At 46.9% G+C, this 21,088-nt stretch overlaps 1 protein-coding gene across 2 annotated transcripts in view; it reads right to left on the bottom strand.

Annotated features, from left to right (window-relative positions):
• Positions 1 to 21,088, bottom strand: part of LOC140425150 (glucocorticoid-induced transcript 1 protein-like) — an 80,805-nt gene that overhangs the window by 58,096 nt on the left and 1,621 nt on the right. The window lies entirely within an intron of this gene.

The following is a 21,088-nucleotide window of genomic DNA, read 5'->3' as shown; positions in this document are numbered from 1 at the left end:
TTAAGTTTCAGTCCAATTGAAAAAGATGTAGCACTAGGTTGCTGGTGCTACTCATTTTTACACACGGAAAAACTTGCGGGATCTCTTGTCCACCAATTTCTAACTGAGGGAAAAATAGAATACTCATCGAGTATTATTAAATCTTACTTTGTAGAAACATTAAACTTCTATGATTCTATGGGTACAATTGTGTCTTTTAAAAAGCATTTAGATAGTTACATGGGTAAGATGGGTATAGAGGGTTATGGGCCAAGTGCGGGCAACTGGGACTAGCTTAATGGTAAAAACTGGGCGGCATGGACTGGTTGGGCCGAAGGGCCTGTTTCCATGCTGTAAACTTCTATGATTAACACGTATGCAATAACTTTATCTTTTACTAGCAGTGGTCTACAACTTCGGGGTATCCTATTTGTACCACTGCACATGTTCAGTGATTCCGTCAATTTGATTTGAACTTTCTTCCCTACCCCTTCACCTCCAGCCGAACGAGGCACATGAAAAATAAATAGGGGACGAATACAGATGTAACATTTCCTGATCAAAAGTAGTTTGTTGGCTTTCTAGTGACTTTTAAAATCAGATCTTCTTACAACAAGATCAGAAGTGCGCAATTAAGCACATTTGAACGCATATTTCTCCAAGAGACACTTTCCTTAGAAAATCGTTTATTCTGCAAGGTGTTGACAAAAGTCACTTTCACCTTGCTAGCAAGAGGTGTAATGACCAGGGAGTGGCAACATAATCTGCAAAATCAGATACCGAGACAAAAATAGCTAATAAGATACATTTCATTCTTGTCCCTGCTTTCCACAGGGCCATCTCAATGTTTAAAATCACAGAACGCTGCATAACTCCAGTCCAGTGCAAAGTTTGTATGTCCAGATTTCCCATAAATATTTCCTTTAAATAACTGTAATGTAAAATGTATAATATGTTACAGAAACCCAACTTTCCTTTCTCAGGAACAAGTTTTGATTGTGTCTAAGCACACATGCATAAAACATTTTTGTCAACAACTTGAATACCATTGCACTTTCTGTAATGACCATTTTGAAGTGACTTGTAATGCTCTTTCAGATATGTTATGAATAAAGTATATTTTTGCAACAATAAAAAAAATGGGCTTGCTAGGACCTGGTTGGATGCAGACCCAGTCTTCCCACTGCATGATGCACATCACAAACACCAGTTTGTGACCAAGGGTTTCAGTATAACTGCAATCTAAATACACTTCAACCAAAAGAGTGTGTCACAATTAAAACATTTCAATGAGTGCAAGCTGTTTGAAGAGGTTATTGGATTAACAAACCAAATTCCAATTTCACATTCCAGTTGCAGTATTGAAGTCAGTCTTAGAAATTGTCACAATAAATCACTTCTCATTATCACAAGTTAAAAGATTATTTGAGCTTGTAGCATTTGGAAACCAGAAGGTGCACAATCAGACAAATGAGGTGAGACAAGATGCAATGTCGTTCAAAATAACAACAGCTTTGTATCTGAAGCAAATTGACAGCCTTTCAACAGAGGCATTTTAATTTTAATGGCCAGCATCTTATACAAACAACACTATCACCAAAATAATACATATCGCTAATAATACATATTGATGAAACAGTAATCACCAGTGTTGCAAGAAAATATCACTGTACATGTTTTGGGCATGCCCGAAGCTTAGAGGGTTTTGGCAGGGTTTTGCTAAGGCAATGTCCACGGTGCTAAAAACACGGGTGGTGCCCAGTCCGGAGGTAGCGATCTTTGGAGTGTCAGAAGAACCGGGAGTTCAGGGGGCGAAAGAGGCGGACGTCTTGGCCTTTGCCTCCCTGGTAGCCCGGAGACGGATCTTGTTAATGTGGAGAGACTCAAAGCCCCCGAGTGTAGAGACCTGGGTTAGTGACATGGCTGGGTTTCTCAGATTTGTGGTGGTATATATTAGGGGTAATACGGTACACCACGTGTCGACAGGCTATTGGTGGAGGGATGCCAGGTCCTGTAGGATCTGCCACCTACTGGACTCCACCCAGAAATGCCGGTATAAGAACCCAGCTTTTCCCTCCATTTCCCTCAGCAGCTGCATTCTGTAACCACGCTGCTGGGGATAAAGTTCTGCTTAATAAAGCCTTCAATTGACATTACCTCAACCTGCCTCGCGTCATATTGACGGTGCTACAATTTATTAAGCAGAATTTAAATTGAAGAAAACGACGTGGGAACATGGAGCTCCGAATCACCCCGGAGTGCCTGCGCATCGCACCCCAGGCAGCTAACTCGACATCTATTTTCAAGCACTGGCTGGCATGCTTTGAGGGCTACCTCCGAACGGTCCCCGGCACACCGACAGACGAACAAAAGATGCAGGTCCTCTTCCAGGGTGAGTCCTGACGTCTACTCCCTTATCGAGGATGAGGATGGTTTCACCGGTGCCATCGCCGCGCTGAAGGATATCGACATCCGGCCCGCCAACCAGGTTTTTGCTCGCTACCAGCTGGACGAGTTTTATAACGCCTTGCAGATCCTGGGTCGAAACTGTAACTGCCCGGCGGTAACAGCGAGTGAACACACAGAGCTCCTGGTCCGCGATGCGTATGTGGCAGGTTTGGCCTCTTCCCAGATCCGCCAGAGGCTTCTGGAGAAAGAATCTCTGGGACTTCCAGAAGCTCGGGCCCTGGCGGCATCCCTCGATGTGGCCTCGCGTAATGCCCGCGCCTACGCCCCCAACCGCAGCACTACAGCCCCTCGGGCTCCGTGGACCCCGCTGCGGTCGACTCTCCGACACCCCCCCCACCCCCGCGGCCAAAACACCAGACCAACCGGGGGGGCCCCGCTGCTATTTTTGCGGCCAGCCGAAACCCCTCGGCAGCGCTGCCCGGCCCGCGCGGCTACCTGCAAAAGCTGCGGGAAGGGCCACTATGCGACGGTGTGCAAGTCCCGCGGGGTCGCCGCTATCTCCGGGGAAGAAACGGGACCACAGACCCAGCCCCCCCAGCGATCCGCATGCGACCAACGGACGCCGCCATTTTGGACCCCGGACGCCACAAGGGAGAGATGGGCGCCACCACTTTGTCCACGCCCGACCACGCTCGATCCGTGGACGCCGCCATCTTGGCTGAAGGACCCGACACAGACGGCCACATACTGCCTGATTACAATGCTTAACTTCTTCGATGACCCTCGACCAGTCGCGACCCCGGACGCTCCAGAATGCAACCACTACAGTCCTAGTGAATGGCTACGAGACGCCATGTCTTATCGACTCTGGGAGCACGGAGAACTTCATTCATCTGGACACGGTAAGGCGCTGTTCCCTCGTAATTCAGCCAAGCACCCAGAAAATTTTCCTGGCGGCGGGATCCCACTCCGTTCAGATCACGGGGTTCTGCATCGCTAACCTAACGGTGCAGGGGAGGGACTTCCGAAATTACCGGATGTATGTCCTCCCCCATCTCTGTGCGCCCACACTCCTAGAGTTGGACTTCCAATGCAACCTCCAGAGTTTAACATTTAAATTTGGCGGCCCTATACCCCCACTGACTGTCTGCTGCCTCGCGACCCTCAAGGTTGAACTGCCTTCCTTGTTTGCGAACGTCACCCCGGATTGCAAACCCGTCGCCACAAGGAGCAGACGGTACAGCGCCCAGGACCGAGCATTTATCCGGTCCGAAGTCCAGAGGCTGCTGAAGGAAGGCATCATCCAGGCTAGCAACAGTCCCTGGAGAGCCCAGGTGGTAGTCGTTAAGACCGGGGAGAAACAGAGGATGGTCATCGACTATAGTCAGACCATCAACAGGTACACTCAGCTAGATGCGTACCCTCTCCCCCGCATATCCGACATGGTCAATCGGATTGCACAGTACAAGGTCTTTTCCACCGTGGACCCCAAGTCCGCCTACCACCAGCTCCCCATTCGCCCCGGTGACCGCAAGTATACTGCCTTCGAAGCAGACGGGCGGTTATACCACTTTTTAAGGGTTCCATTCGGCGTCACGAACGGAGTCTCGGTCTTCCAACGAGAGATGGACCGAATGGTTGACCAGCACGGTTTACAGGCCACGTTCCCGTATCTCGACAACGTCACCATCTGTGGCCACGACCAGCAGGACCACGACGCCAATCTCCAAAAATTCCTCCAGACCACTCACGCCCTGAACCTCACTTACAACAAAGAAAAATGCGTGTTCCACACCGATCGTCTAGCCATCCTGGGCTACGTAATGCGTAATGGAGTGATAGGCCCCGACCCTGAACGCATGCGCCCCCTCATGGAGTTCCCTCTCCCCCACTGTGCCAAAGCCCTGAAACGTTGCTTGGGCTTCTTTTCTTATTACGCCCAGTGGGTTCCACAATACGCCGACAAGGCCCGTGCGTTAATCCAGTCCACTACATTTCCCCTGTCAACAGAGGCATGCTAGGCCTTTAGCCGCATAAAAGCGGATATCGCAAAGGCCACGATGCGCGCCATTGACGAGTCCCTCCCCTTCCAGGTCGAGAGCGACGCACTGGATGTAGCTCTGGCGGCCACACTCAACCAAGCAGGCAGACCCGTGGCCTTCTTCTCCCGAACCCTCCACGCTTCAGAAATCCGCCACTCCTCAGTGGAAAAGGAGGCACAAGCAATAGTGGAAGCTGTGCGACACTGGAGGCATTACCTGGCCGGTAGGAGATTCACTCTCCTCACTGACCAACGGTCAGTTGCCTTCATGTTCGATAATGCACAGCAGGGCAAGATCAAGAACGACAAGATCTTGCGGTGGAGGATCGAACTCTCCACCTTCAATTATGAGATCTTGTACCGTCCTGGAAAGCTGAACGAGCCATCCGATGCCATATCTCGCGGCACATGTGCCAATGTACAAGTGGACCGTCTACAAGCCCTCCACGAGGACCCCTGCCGCCCAGGGGCCACTCGTTTCTACCACTTCCTAAAGGCCCGCAACCTCCCTTACTCCGTCGAGGACATCCGAACAGTCACCAGAAACTGCCAGATCTGCGCTGAGTGCAAACCGCACTTTCAGGCCAGATAGAGCGCACCTGGTTAAGGCCTCTCGACCCTTTGAACGCCTCAGTTTGGATTTCAAAGGCCCCCTCCCCTCCACCGATCGCAACGCGTAATTCCTGAACGTTGCTGACGAATACTCCAGTTTCCCTTTCGCCATCCCCTGCCCCGACATGACAGCGTCCTTAACGTCCTTGACCACGGTCATTAAAGCCCTCAGTACCATTTTTACACTGTTCGGTTTCCCCGACTATATCCATAGCGACAGGGGGTCCTCCTTTATGAGTGACGAACTGCGTCAATTCCTACAGGGGCATAGCCTCGAGCAGGACGACCAGTTACAACCCCCGGGGGAACGGGCAGGTAGAAAGGGAGAATGGAATGGTCTGGAAGGCCGTCCTGCTGGCCCTCAGGTCTAGGAGTCTCCCAATTTCCCGCTGGCAGGAAGTCCTCCCGGATGCCCTTCACTCTATCCGGTCCCTGCTGTGCGCCGCCACAAATCAAACGCCTCACAAGCGCCTCCTCCTCTTTCCTAGGAAGTCCTCCTCTGGAACGCCACTTCCGACCTGGCTAGCAGCTCCGGGACCCATTCTGCTCTGGAAACATGTGCGGGCGCACAAGTCAGATCCGTTGGTGGAACGGGTGCATCTCCTTCACGCCAACCCGCAATACGCCTATGTGGAGTACCCCGATGGCCGACAGGACACGGTCTCCCTACGAGATCTGGCGCCCGCCGGAGCTACCCACACCCCCCCAACGCCAATCACCATCTCCTCACTCCCGCCGGTTCATCCCGCAGCCACCCCCATCCCGAGGGGTTCGGTTCTCCTCCCAGACCCATCCAGGAGTAAGGACACAGGGGACAGTGCTACGCTCCCAGAGTCGACGGGACTCGAGCCAGCGCCATCACCACCACGCTCGAGACGATCGGAAAGGACGACCCGGGCGCCCATCCGGCTCATCAAATCACTTTAACTCAACGTTTTCAGTTATTGTGTCTTGTTATAGTTATGGCATCATGCCGACCCTGTTTGGCCCGTTGGCCCAGTTGAAGCGATAATTTTGTGTTTTGTTCAAAGTTACGGCACAGTACCGACTCTGTAAACCCCTACCACCATGCGAACCACCATCCCGCCGGGTTCTTTTTCAACAAGGGGTGAATGTGGTGGTATGTATTAGGGGTAATACGGTACACCACGTGTCGACAGGCTATTGGTGGAGGGATGCCAGGTCCTGATAGGATCTGCCACCTACTGGACTCCACCCAGAAATGCCGGTATAAGAACCCAGCTTTTCCCTCTATTTCCCTCAGCAGGTGCATTCTGTAACCACGCTGCTGGGGATAAAGTTCTGCTTAATAAAGCCTTCAATTGACATTACCTCAACCTGCCTCGCTTCATATTGACGGTGCTACAAGACTCGAGAAGAAAAAATTTGCCTTAAGAGGGTCAATGGTCGGGTTCACCCGGAGGTGACAGCCTTTCGTCGACTTTATTGGGGAAAATTATTCAGATGCAGTATTCCGGGGGTGGGGGGGAAAGAGAAGAGAGAAAGAGGGCCGGATTGTTGTTTTATGGTTGGGGTGTGTGAAGATTGGGGTGGGGGGAAATGTTTATTATACCATGTTGATGTCATTGTTAATGTTATTTTTATAAAAGTTTTCAAATACCTTAATAAAAATATTTTTTTAAAAAGAAAAATCACTGCACAAATCAACAAAAGGTTACATCAAATTACAGCAGAAAATAAGATAATATATTTACAATTAATTCTACAATAAACTTCACAAATACACTTCATAATTTGAGGAATTTAATTACCCACATTTTCCTGGAAATATCATACAACATAAAATCACAACATTTATGACAAGCACAAAATAGCAAATCACACTGATTGAGAGAAAATTGTGGGTCATCATTTTTAAAAGTGATTTTTTTTTTTAAATGACTGATCTTTAATGCTACAATCTACATTTCTTTTTTCATTTAGCAGATACTAACTTTCAAAAATAAATCATCTTTTAATAGTAGTCATGTCATAGGGTGCAATTCCGCCAAAACATTTTTTTTTTTTTCCGAAATTGATTTTTATTCTATTTTCAACGGTTTATGTAGAAGTTACAAAAGACAAACGCTTTTTACAAAATACCAATTTCCAACCCCCCCACCCCCACCCCAAACCACCAGACCTACCACCCCAAAGGCGAATAAACGCCACCCCCCCCCCCCACCCATAGCTAACAGTGACCAATTCTCTAAAGTGCATTATAAACGGTCGCAATCTTCAATAGGACCCCTCAATCGACACCCTCGTGCTGTATTTGAACTTCGAGGTGCAAAAACTCTATCAGGTCCCCCAGCCATGCCGAAGCATTCGGTGGTGTTGCCAACGTCCAACCCAAGAAGATCTACATCTGTGCCACTGACAAAGCAAAGGCGAGGACAGCCGCCCTGCCCCTGTCCGTAGCTCCGGCACATCAGAGGCCCCAAAAATCACCGGCAATGGCCAGGGTTCTAACCCCACATTCAGGATTGTCGACATGGTGTCAAAAAAGGACCTCCAGAACCCCACCAGCTTGGGACACGGCCAGAACACGTGTGTGTGTGGTGCGCGCGCCCCCTTAAGCGACGTTCTCACCTGACCTCCATCCCTTCAAAAAAGCGGCTCATCCTCGCCTTAGGGAGGTGTACTTGAAATACTACCTTCAACTGAATGAGGCTCAGTTTTGCACAAGACAATGTCACGTTCACCCTCTTCAGCACCTCACTCCACACCACGTCTTCCAGTATTGGTTCCTACTCCTCCACCTATTTCGCTCTCACCTATTCCACCAAAATCAACTCCACCCTCGCTATTTGCTGATACATGCCAGACGTACTACCCTCCACCGATCCGGAGCCATATAGAATCCACTCCAACAAGGTAGATGGTTGTAACACCGGGAAAGCCGGAAAAAGCTCCTTAACTTAGCTCCGCACCTGGAGGTAACTAAACTCGTCCGTGTCCACAAGTCCAGATTTTTCCTTTAGCTGGCAAATCGCTCCTCCCAAAATAAACTCCCCACCTTCTCCAACCCTCTCTCCCTCCATGCACCAAATGTGCCATACAACTTTGCCGGCTCCAATAGGTGATTGGCACAAATGTGAGTCAGCGTGAAGCTGCCTCCAACTTGAAATATTGGCGGAGCTGCCTCAAAATTTATAACATGGCCACCAGCACTAGATTTGCTGAATACTCCGCCAACGCCACCAGAAGTGGGGCTTTTAACAATGCTCCCAGGCTTATCCTCCTACCTACTTCTGACTCCATCTAGACCCAAAGTGCCCCCCGGATCCCCGCACCACCCCCCACACCTTCTCTCCATTAGCCACCCAATAATAACATTTAGCAACACCAGACCCCCTAACTGTCTATCCCTCTGAAGCAAATCCCTAGATTCCTCAGGATCTTGCCCACCCAAATAAACCCATTGAAAAGCCGGTCCACCTCTCCAAAACATTACTTGAGCAGAAACACTGGGACACACTGGAATAAAAGTAGTAATCTCGGCAAGACATTAATGTTAACCAACTGGACTCGGCCTGCCAGCGATAATGGTAAACGACCTCACTTCTGCAGGTCCGCGTTGACCTTCCCCACCAAACTCATTCAGCTTTCAAAGCCGTCCCCAATCCCCCGCCACCTGACCTGCAAGAACCGGAAGCTAGTCCCTGCCAATCAAAACGGCAATCCCCTCAATCCAGTTCCCCTCCACCCCGATGAGCCATTCATTTTGGATGAGTTTGGCAGGGTGTTTCCCGCCAGCTTTTGTGGGTGAGATCCAGACATAGAATCAGCCACACTTCTTTTTTTTGGTCCTTGGGGATTTTCTCCCCGGTCTAGCCCACCCGTAACAATTTTTTCAGCAGTGTGAGCTGAACCCGCTGGCCAGACCGGCTCCTCAGAGATCGGGCCGCCATTTTGAAAGGGTGTCCTGATCATTAAGTGAGCTTGAGGGTTCCCCAATCCCCCAACTCCAAAGACAATGCCCATCTTTCAGGACCCCCTCTTCATCCCACAACCTTTATGAGGCCTCCACTCATCTCTCTTCACCACCCTGACCTTCATATCCTCCTCCACATACCCTTTCATGGGCATGCCCCCCATGCCCTGACCCTTGGCAGTGCCAACCTGACACCCAGGTACCCTGGCACTGCCACCCTGGTGTCTGTGTTGCTTACCTAACCCACCATGAGGGGTAGCCTTTGGCAGGAGTGGACGATCCTTCCAATGGTAAGAGCCAAAAAATCCAGCCAGCATTCACTGCCCATCCTTTGAGAAGGTGATGTCGAGCTGCCTTCTTGAATTGCTGCAGTCCCAGTGGTGTAGGTCAGTATTTCTCAAACTTTTTTCCCAGGACCCACTTCTACCAACCGGCCGACATTCAGCCCCATGCCAGCCGACCTTGGCGATCACGCCACCCGAACTTCACGACACACCATTGTTGCTTACCTTTAAGCAACAGGTGAGTCTGCTTGGTCCTCGTGATCTTACTTGCTTTGTCATTCAATACTATGTTTCTGCTAAGGACATCAGTCGATGGTTCAAGTTCTCGCTGCATCCTTCGAAAAAAAAATGTTCTTTGAAGTTTTGAGGGTTTAAACTTTCATTTGCCAGGACTTCCCTGCATGTGGGCTTTGCATCCTGATTTGCATTGGCACAATTAATAAAACCATATCTCAAGAAATCATCTTTTTGTAGCTTTGTTCCCGATTTCAATTCTTCTTAAATGGGCTGTTCATCAAAGGCCCTGGAGCTCTCACCTGCATTGCTTTGTTCTGCCGTGGCCTCTCCTGAGAAGCTCTCTCCATCAAGTTAAATTGTGAGATCCTGGCCTGTTTGTGTCTCTGGCCCTCACTTCCTCATTACAAAATGATCGATCTTCAGTTCTTCACACAGTCCTGTTGCTTGCTTGCTTGCAGCTACAAAATAGAGGATCTCTCCTCGTGATTTCAAGCCCAAAACACGGACCGCGTTGCGTCAGTGAATGTGCCGGGCACATGACCTGCTCTCTGCCGCCGCATCTGTCGGGAAGACCCTGCCGGTTTAAAAATAAATTTGGTCCTGGGCCAGCATGCTGACATAAGGGGGAGATGGACTGGGACAGCGCGTTGAGGTCAGGAGGAGGCAGTCTGCCATGCCGGGCTCTGAACCTACAGGGGGGGGGGGGTGCATGAGCAGGGCGGCCGGCATTTTCAACCTAAAAGCTGGTCACAGCCGACATTTTTAAAAGTCGATCGCTTCTTGATCAGAAATGGCACAACCGATCTCTCCACGACCCTCCCGACACCCGCCGGTGACCCACCCATAGGCTGCGACCCGGAGTTTGAAAAACCCTGGTGTAGGTGTTTGCGTTGCAAATTATGATCGAAGGCATTTGGGGTGTAGGTGGCCCAGGATTGGACGCGGCTTCGTCTGGTTGAGAGGGTGAATGCAGACTTATTGTGGTGGTACAGTCTTCTGCTGTCACTGGCAGGTCAGGTGCAGACAGTTAAGATGAACATTTTGCCGCGGTTTCTATTCTTATTTCACTGCCTGCCGGTCTTTTTGCCAAAGACATTTTTTAAGGGGGTGGACAGGGTGGTTTTGTCGTTTGTTTGGGCAGGGGAGGGGGCCAGGATAAGGAAAGCAGCACTTCAGAGGGGCCAGCAGTTGAGGGGGGTTGGGGCCTTCCGAACTTCTGGTATTATTACTGGGCAACGAACGCAGAGAAGATGCAGGGCTGGAGTCAGGAGGCAGAGGCGTTATGGGGGAGGATGGAGGCAGGTTCTTGTAGAGGGTCGGGTTCGGGGGCGCTGGAGAGGCCACCGCTTCCAATTGCCCCAGGGAAGTATTCAGGAAGTCCTGTGGTGGTGATGCCAATCCGGGGAATCATGGTTTTGAGCCGGGGTGGATGGATACGAAGTTTGGGTTTCCGTGTGAGGAGGGTTTCCGGTATATGCAGGTGCAGGACTTTGCTAGAAAGGATTTTACGACCTTTCCGATAACGCCTGCTTCCTCGTTGTTGGAGGAGGTGCTTTCGGTAATGGGGTTGGAGTCATCTCGGTGATTTATGGGAGGATTTGGGAGGAGGAAAAGGTGTCTATGGAGGGAGTTAGGTCAAGTGGGAGGAGGAGTTGGTGGCGCTGGAGAAGGGACTGTGGTGTGACGTGTTGCAAAGAGTGAATGGCTCAACCTCGTGCACAAGGTTAGAGTTGATACATTTGAAGATGGTGCACAGGGCGCATTTGACAAAGTCAAGGATGAGCAGGTTGTTTGAGGGGGTAGAGGATACTTGCGAACGGTGTGTGTATGTTGGGGGGGGGGGGGGGGGGCGGCTTATCGTGTGCAACTGTTTTGGTCCTGCCCGAAGTTGGAGAAAATTTGGGGTAGTTTTTCAGCACCATTTCAGCGATCCTGCACGTGGATTTGGAGCCGGGTCTCCTGCGGGGCCATATTCAGGGTGTCGGATCTGCCGGAGCTGCAAGATGGGAGTGGGGGCAGATGTTTTAGCCTCCGCCTCGTTGAACACTCGCAGGCGGGTTCGGTTGGGATGAAGGGTCAGCTTTTCCACCCTGTGCCTCAGTGTGGCTGGGGGATCTAATGGAGTTCTTACATCTTGAAAAAGTAAAATCTGCCCTAAGGGGGCGGGGGGACAACTGAGGAGTTCCACAAGAGATGGGATTTGTTTATTTTGCATTTTGGGGAGCTAGTCACTCTCAACTGTTTGAGGGGGGGGGGGCAGGATTTATTGTATTTGGCGGTGTAATGTTTTTGTTTTGTAAAATGCTAAAATGCTAAAAATCTTAATGAAAATAATTGTTATTTTTTTTAAAGGATTATGGTTGCAGGCAGGAGTAATGGATCAATGTGCCTGAGAATTCTGTTTCGTGGGTTTTCTTTCGTTCACTAGACAAAACTCTTGACACAAGAACAGTCGAATGACAGACTTAATTTAAGCGCCACTGGCTGTAGTGAGTCAGATGTCCAAAGTAAAGCAGCTGGGTATTTAATTATACACTATGGAACATTTTTTATTCCAGCATTCGGGCTGATGCTTCCATATCTGGAGACTGCTTTAAGTCCCACTCCCAACACATATTCAAACTAAGTTTTTTGACAGCTCTTATACACAATGGTAGGTGGAATTTCCTGCTGTATTTAAAGTATTCTTACTTTTTAGGAAGGATTTTAAAAAATTAATTCTTTAAAGTGGACATAGCAGGCCTGCTTTTAATATTAATCCCCAATTGTTTGGAGGTGATGGTGGCACCCCAATAGCTTGCTGGACTGCTCGAGAGGACAGTAATAAGTCAACTATGCTGGTGGTAATGGGGTCACTTGCAGACCAGGTTGGGTAAAGACAGCAGGTTTCCATTCCTAAAAGACACCAGGGCTTTAAATGACAATAAGCTTCATGGCCTCATTTGTTAAAGAACTGCCTAGCAAACCCAACTTGTTCTTGGAGGCAGTTCTAGTATAGAGACCAATCATGGAAGGCTGACAGTCATTAACAAACAGATAAATTAAGATAAAATGTATTTTAAAGATGTGCTTGCTTTGATTAAATTAGTCATATTCCTTAAGACCCATTCCACCTAGCATCTGATTTTACTTGGAAGCTGTATGCTCAGTAGGAAGAAAAAACACATGCACTCTCCCGGTAGAGATAGATTATTTCAGAAACAAAACTTTGTCCAAACGAAGGCCGGAAGCAATATGGCATAAGCCAGTCTCAAGAGCAAGTTACTGGAAGTTACTATTTTTCTTACATTACTTAACTCCTAAAGTATGTGTACAGGCATTTCTAGAAATGGTGCAAGGTATTTCAGGTTGATTCATACTTGACATGGTTTCCTTTCCAGAGAGAGGAGTATGCATGGCTTCCTTTGATTATCCCGATTTATTTTCAGTGATAGGAGGTTGGACGAACAGGAAAGTGAGACCGGAGGTCTTCTTCCAAAACCCTGCCCATAAAACATTCCACCTTTCATTCCCACGGTCATTGCACCTGCCCATGTGAATGAAAGCATAGCTGTGGTTTTGTCCCCATAAATCTTTTTGTTTCTGCCTGGTTCTTCCAACTGCTCCACCTCACCTGGGGAAGTGACCGTTTGAAATTCTACTGTTCCTGTGCTTCGAAGTAGAGTCCATGAAGAAACATGGATAAAAGCTGGAGAGTTTGACAACATGTATGTAGGCAACAAAGCACTACAGAGGGTTCACAAGCCAAGGAGGTCATATATGGACTTTTCCAACAGTGTATAAGACAGTGTAGCCCCCAACCATGTATTCATTGGGTTATGCCAGTCTTCACCAGACCAGCATATAAGTCACCTCCCTCCATAATCCCTAGGGTCTCTACTTGCCCCAACCTTTGCCATTGTTAACTCCACTGAATCCTTTGAGAAGCTTAGCATTCTGATGCTCTCGTTCATCTTCTGCCATTTGTAGTCTGTGCTCTCATGCTCACACTGAATTCTACAGTCTTCAATGCATCCGACCTTTAAGCGGCATCATCCTTTTAATTGTTACAGATAAACCATATCACACTCCCTCCCAAGAGGTTAGTAGGCAGGAGTGGGACATTTGTCTTCAACATGTCCTACATATAAAATTGGGACCCTAATCCCATGGAAAATGACTGGTCCTACATGTAAAATTAGGACCATTAACCTGTACAGAGTTCCCACCCTTCCATATTTTCCAGAAAACTCTGGCAGTCTCTCAATTACTAGAACATAAAATTACTGTACAAGTTGTTTGCTCTGATCTTATTCACCTGGAAGATTCAACTCTGTAGCAGTGCAGTCTCCTTTTAATGGATCATAATCTTTAGCATCTATAAAAAGAGCAATTACACGCTTGGCATTTTTGATATTTATGTTTGGCCATTAAAATAACTGTCAGAGGAATTACATATCTCCGCATCAACAGTATCTACCCTCCAAGTTATTAAAAACACCAACGTATTTATTAAGTTAGCACAGCACAACAAGTGAACATATGGAAAAAGTGACCTGTACCGTTGCAACTGTTTTGACATAGTCAACAGGCACTGCTATCTTTGTTCCAGATTCATCCCAATTATATGGCATTATTAATGCACAACAATCATTTTACTTTTCCTGATGGGGTTTATTAAATGATCTGCTTTTGGTTATCAAAACAAACTGGAGGACATATGTCTTGTTCAAAGTCCGAACAATACAGAGAAAATGGTCCCTCTTACCAAAGTCGTTTGTCAACTAACCTGATACAATGAATTTTAAATTTAACAATTGTACGTTTATTAACAAAGCACATCTGTTATTATAATTTATGCATACTTTGCATACTTTATTTATAATATAATTATATAATAATCTTTATTGTCACAAGTAGGCTTACATTGCAATGAAGTTACTGTGAAAAGCCCCTAGTCGTCACATTCCGGCGCCTTTTCGGGTACAGAGGGAGAATTCAGAATGTCCAAATTACCGAACAGCATGTCTTTTGGGACTTCATAGTTTATCATAGAATTTACAGTGCAGAAGGAGGCCATTCGGCCCATCGAGTCTGCACTGGCTCTTGGAAAGAGCACCCTACCCAAGGTCAACACCGCCACCCTATCCCCATAACCCAGTAACCCCACCCAACACTAAGGGCAATTTTTTGGACACTAAGGGCAATTTATCATGGCCAATCCACCTAACCCGCACATCTTTGGACTGTGGGAGGAAACCGGAGCACCCGGGAGGAAACCCACGCACACACGGGGAGGATGTGCAAACTCCGCACAGACAGTGACCCAAGCCAGAATCGAACCTGGGACCCTGGAGCTGTGAAGCAATTGTGCTATCCACAAGGCTACCGTGCTGCCCCAACTTGTGCCGTCCCACTTGTGGGACGAAACCAGAGCACCCAGAGGAAACCCATGCAGACAGGGAGAACGTGCAAACTCCATACAGACTGTGCTACCCACTGTGCTACCGTGCTCCCCACTTGGTTTTTCAACAGTTATTGGCGGGATTTACCGACCACCCCGTCGCGTGTTTTTCAGCATGGACGCAGCCCGCTAGCAGAATCTACTGGTCCCGCCCTAACTCCATATCGTCGGAAAACATGCGCCGGCATGGACCCGGACTTTCCTGCCAGCATGAACAGCCGGTATACCCGCACTTTTTACTTGTTAATTTTGCAATTGTCTTCCGCTACCCTTCAAAAATTGCTAAATTCAGAACTGCATAAAGTAACCCATGAGCACACTTTATAATCTGTTCTGTTGGCCCTAACTGATCAGTATTAAGAACTTCCAAGGTAAATGCAAGGGTATCACAAAACCCAGAAGGGTAACTTGGAACACCGGTTCTTAGTGGTGTATATTTCCAATTTTGTATACTGTGAGGATATGTGTGTGAACCAGGGAATAGTCCAGTCATTTTGTGATCAATTAATGAAGAATATTTATTAACTTGAGAAAAACATGACAGCGCACCTAACTACACTGATGGTTACATACACACAGTATTATATGAAGTTCCCCCTTTGTTCACAACTGACTACATTTTTGGAACTCTGAAAGGCCCTTGTTTCCAAACACCACCCAATATTATATAATTCTATGAGCTAAATCCAGCAGATAATTACCACGCACAGGTTATTTGTCCAAGTTCGGGAAAACCATCTTCAGTCTCAGCAAAAGGTGTAATCCTCTCGGTTCACGTTTTGGATTTTAACCAGCTGCCCTTTTCGCAATAACTTGTTTTCAAGGAGACGGTTTTCAGCAGCTGGGTGTGGCTGTGATGGTAGCTGCCTCTACTGTGTCCCTTTCTCAAGTTATTGTTCTTATGACTAATCATTATTTCCCTTCAATGTTACCCACCCTGTGGGCCCGGCCTTTAGCATACAAGTGCCAATTCCCTTGTCTCTTCACTTTGAAGTTACCTCTTCTACAAACCATTGTTTTCCCCTAGTCACATCGGCCAACACTTGCTTTTCTCACTCGTATGCTAATTCGCATATCAAAACACCCCTTCAGGCAGCTGTCCTCATCAACTCCCCATTTTATTTTATCCCAATTTGATCTTAATTTTCCCCCATTCTTAACATCTAGCTCTGCTGAAATATATTTTTGATGAATTATTAAAAGTTTTTTTAAATAAATGTTATCCTCTCCTGGAGGCCAATCTTGAAGCAACAGCCGGGACCTCACTCAAGTTTATTCCATGAGACTTGAAGGACAGCAAAATTTAATAGGATGTTAGATCGGAGGGTGTAAACGGACTCCTCCCCAACCGAGGGACGCGGAGACCAACTGCAGGGGTAGCATGGCCAAGATTTCCTAACTCAGCCCAGAGCAGCAATCAAATCAGTGGCTTCCCGATTAAGGAAGGCGGTGGGGTAATGATGGTGATAATGCCACTGGATTAGTAATCCAGAGGCCCAAGTTAATGCTCTGGGAAGATGGGTCCAAATTCCACCTTGGCAGCTGGTAGAATTTAAAATTTGATTAATAAACTCTTAGACTCAAAGTTAGCCCCAGTAATGGCGACCATGAAACTATCATCAATTATCACAAAAACACATTTGGTTCACGAACTTCCTTTAGGAAAGGAAATTTGCCATCCTTATCTGATCTGGCGTATATCAGTCTCTGGCTCCACAGACTCTTAAACCACTCTCTGAAACAGCCTGGCAAGATACTCAGTTCGAGGACAATTAAGAATGAGCAACAAATGCTGGCCTTGCCTTTAACAAATAAATAATCTGTGTGCCTCAGCTATATCCCAGCTTTGCCAACTGGGCTGTTGAGGGAAAACTATGTTTTGATGTATAAAACTCTGTTTTGATGTTTCAAACTAAGTGTAGGAAAGGAAAGGCCAGTCACTAAACATTATTGGCTGTGTGTGTTAATTTCACAATCCATATTAGAGTAAGGTTTTGTGGGCACCAACCATTTGATACCTTGCTCAACTGGTCATTCATAATAGAAGCAATAATAAAGTGAACACAATCATGGGAGAGCAACAATGTTAATACAAATCCATTTTGCAATAAGACTGGAGACTACACCTTCGTTCTTTTATTTCCCTCTGCAGACATGTTGGGTCTTCATTTGAGATATAGCACCATCAGGTCCAGGCTGTAGGATACAAATTTCTAAACCAATACACGACATATACATAAAAAAAATACTAAATATACTTTCATGGTGTATGTGTGTGTATGTATGTACCATTGGCTCAAAATTCACTCCCAGGTAAGTAGGAAATACCTGTTCATTGAATGATGTTGATTGCCTCCAGAATGACTTTTTTGTATATAGTCCATTTAATGTAGTCATCATAGATTATCATAGAATTTACAGTGCAGAAGGAGGCCATTCGGCCCATCGAGTCTGCACCGGCTCTTGGAAAGAGCACCCTACCCAAGGTCAACACCTCCACCCTATCCCCACAACCCCACCCAACACTAAGGGCAATTTTGGACACGAAGGGCAATTTATCATGGCCAATCCACCTAACCTGCAATCACATTCTGCTTGTGCTGACCAGAACTGCACACAGTGCGCTATCTGTATCCTAACGAGTGTTTTCTACGGCTCCATCATAACCTCCCTGCCTCGTCAGTTGCCCAAGGCACTAAACAAAAGCAATATAAAGAAACGTAGTTGACATTTTTTGACACCAAGCCACAGAAGGCAAAATCAGAACAGAGGACCGAAAGCTTGGTCAAAAAGAGGTATGTTTGAAGGAGCATCTTTAAAGGGGAGAAAAAGGTGGAGAGACACAGAAATTTAGGCAGGAATTTCTAGAGCTTAGGGCCAAGCCAGCTGAAAGCACGGTCGCCAATTGTGGAACAAGAGGCCAAAATTGCAGCAATATACAGATCCCAAAGGCTCGTGTTGCTGGAGGATAATGCACAAATGGGAAGGGAAATGACCAAGAGAAAGTCACAAAACAGCTCCAGCAGGGAGAATAGCAAACAATCAAAACACTGAAATATTTTATGAAACCACTTTAATCTGCCACATTGCTTTGTCAGAAGCCAAAGACCTAGCACTAAATGAGGCTTTAAATATAACAAAACTTCAGAATCTTAAATAGTTTTCAGAAAATATCTTTAAAAAAAGACACTGGCAAAATTTTGCATAATCTTTAGGAAATTATGATGTGGAGATGCCGGCGTTGGACTGGGGTGAGCACAGTACGAAGTCTTACAACACCAGGTTAAAGTCCAACAGGTTTGTTTCGATGTCACTAGCTTTCGGAGCGCTGCTCCTTCCTCAGGTGAATGAAGAGGTCTGTTCCAGAAACACATATATAGACAAATTCAAAGATGCCAAACAATGCTAGGAATGCGACCATTAGCAGGTGATTAAATCCTTACAGATCCAGAGATGGGGTAACCCCAGGTTAAAGAGGTGTGAATTGTATCAAGCCAGGACAGTTGGTAGGATTTCGCAGGCCAGATGGTGGGGGATGAATGTAATGCGACATGAATCCCAGGTCCCGGTTGAGGCCGCACTCATGTGTGCGGAACTTGGCTATAAGTTTCTGCTCGGCGATTCTGCGTTGTCGCGGGTCCTGAAGGCCGCCTTGGAGAACGCTTACCCGGAGATCAGAGGCTGAATGCCCTTGACTGCTGAACTGTTCCCCGACTGGAAGGGAACATTCCTGCCTGGTGATTGTTGCGCGATGTCCGTTCATTCGTTGTCACAGCGTCTGCATGGTCTCGCCAATGTACCACGCTTCGGGACATCCTTTCCTGCAGCGTATGAGGTAGACAACGTTGGCCGAGTCGCACGAGTATGTACCGCGTACCTGGTGGGTGGTGTTCTCACGTGTAATAGTGGTATCCATGTCGATGATCTGGCACGTCTTGCAGAGATTGCCATGACAGGGTTGTGTGCTGTCGTGGTCACTGTTCTGAAGACTGGGTAGTTTGCTGCAAACAATGGTTCGTTTGAGGTTGCGCGGTTGTTTGAAGGCAAGTAGTGGGGGTGTGGGGATGACCTTGGCAAGATGTTCATCGTCATCAATGACGTGTTGAAGGCTGTGAAGAAGATGACGTAGTTTCTCCGCTCCGGGGAAGTACTGGACGACGAAGGGTATTCTGTCGGTTGTGTCCCATGTTTGTCTTCTGAGGAGGTCGGTCCGGTTTTTCGCTGTGGCGCGTTGGAACTGTCGATCAATGAGTCGAGTGCCATATCCCGTTCGTACGAGGGCATCTTTCAACGTCTGTAGATGTCTTTTACGCTCCTCCTGGTCTGAGCAGATCCTGTGTATACGGAGTGCTTGTCCATAGGGGATGGCTTCTTTAATGTGTTTAGGGTGGATTAATCCAGTAGGTTTTACTGATAGAAATCGGACATTCCAGGGGTGGGAGTTTGAGTTTTAATCCTTTCCTGCAGCATGCTTTGTTCCACTACAATGTCAGCCGCCTGCCCCCCCCTCCCCCCCCCCCCCAAATCTTATATTATCAGGCCCTTCAGTACCAAAGTACTTGCTCTGCATCAAGCCATTCCAATCAAAAGTGTTATTTGTTACTTGGAAGCCCACTCAGTGTAACATCTCTGCGTTCAGTCCCTGCAAGACATCTACAAGTCTCCCTACAACAACCCCAGTGCCAACAAGTCCACCCTGAGTCCTCACACAGTCGGGAGGCATGTGTGCGTTTTCCAGCAGCATTCTTGCTCCGTGCAAGCCCAACCAGAATCGCTAGCTTTGCCAAATATCCATGCAAGTCTGCCTTCAGTAATGCAGCTGTGACACCAAGAGACACCCTTAAGAAAAGGTGACGAAAGCATCATTCGAATGAAAATATCCTTAGCAAAATTTATTATTTCTGCTTCAGTTGATTGCTCCACACTTGAATGGTCAAAGTGGACAGAGTTCCCATTTACTGGAGCATGAATCCAACTCTCAATGCACCATTTGTAAGTAGCATGCAATATTTTGGCAAATTTTGGCATTTAAAGAGATAGCCATGAGACTGAATTAAGAGACAACTCAGTGAAGAGCAATGAGGAAAAGGCAAAGGATTTTGAAAGTTTGCATAAAATTGACATGTTAAAAAAGTTCAAAATAGAAGCCAAATTAGAAAGACAAATAAAAAAAGCTCTCTTTCCAGTGCTCCTCTCCCAATTTTTAACCAGAGTCCTGTTACCTGAGGCAATAATTTCATGACCTTTCTCATTTCTAGGCACATCTCTTTTCAGGCAAAGCATTAACACAGAATTCAAAGCTAGTGTGGAAAAGTCCAGCAACTATGACACCCAAGTTACGTGCAGAGGGAAATGTTGCGCATGGACGGTAAGTCATTAATTAATTTGCTTAGCTAGTAGTCTTCATAGAGAAAGAAACATGTCATGTTAACCCAAACAGGTTAGATCAATGGTTACAGTCATGAGATCAGTGCAATAACAAGCACCTTAAAAACACACACTAATTTTTTTTTTTTTTAAAAAGATGAACGATGCAATCAAATTAATGATGTCCCCATTGGGATTTAATTCCCCCATTAAGGTTCTAACAGGATCCAGGTACTTGCTGAAAAACAAAATCTCACTAGTGATTGAGTTCATCTGTGCAAAAGACTATCATAACATTCCGGTTCCCGCACAGCTAATTGCATGGGCCTTTGAATACCATGTGCCTGTGAATAATATTGTATATAGTTAGCAATGCGATCTCCAAACAGCTGGTGGCATCAGATATCGGTCAGTTGGTAGTAAGGTGTACAACAGGACAGTTGCACATAGGGTAGTTCCAGGAGAGTTCACAAAACTCAAATAGTAACTTAAGTCTGTATAGCATTCTGTTTGTTATCTTTCCACATGTTAATCAATAAATCATTCTAGTTAAGTAACCTGCAGTTGTGTGTGCATCATTGCAACGGCAAGGTCACAGGGCACAACATAAAATATTGCCACAACTCAGTCAGCAATGGCACACGATTTACACTGCTCAGAGATATAAGGATACCACCAAATCAATAAGTGCATACATTTGAAACTACTGCCAAGGTGGAACTATCATTCAAATAGCTTTTGAGAGGTAATTCAACTGTAACATAGTCAATCTTTTGAAT

This window comes from Scyliorhinus torazame, chromosome 6, assembly GCF_047496885.1.
Source record: "Scyliorhinus torazame isolate Kashiwa2021f chromosome 6, sScyTor2.1, whole genome shotgun sequence".
NCBI classification, from domain to species: Eukaryota; Metazoa; Chordata; class Chondrichthyes; order Carcharhiniformes; family Scyliorhinidae; genus Scyliorhinus; species Scyliorhinus torazame.
This window is presented reverse-complemented; position numbering and strand designations above follow the sequence as displayed.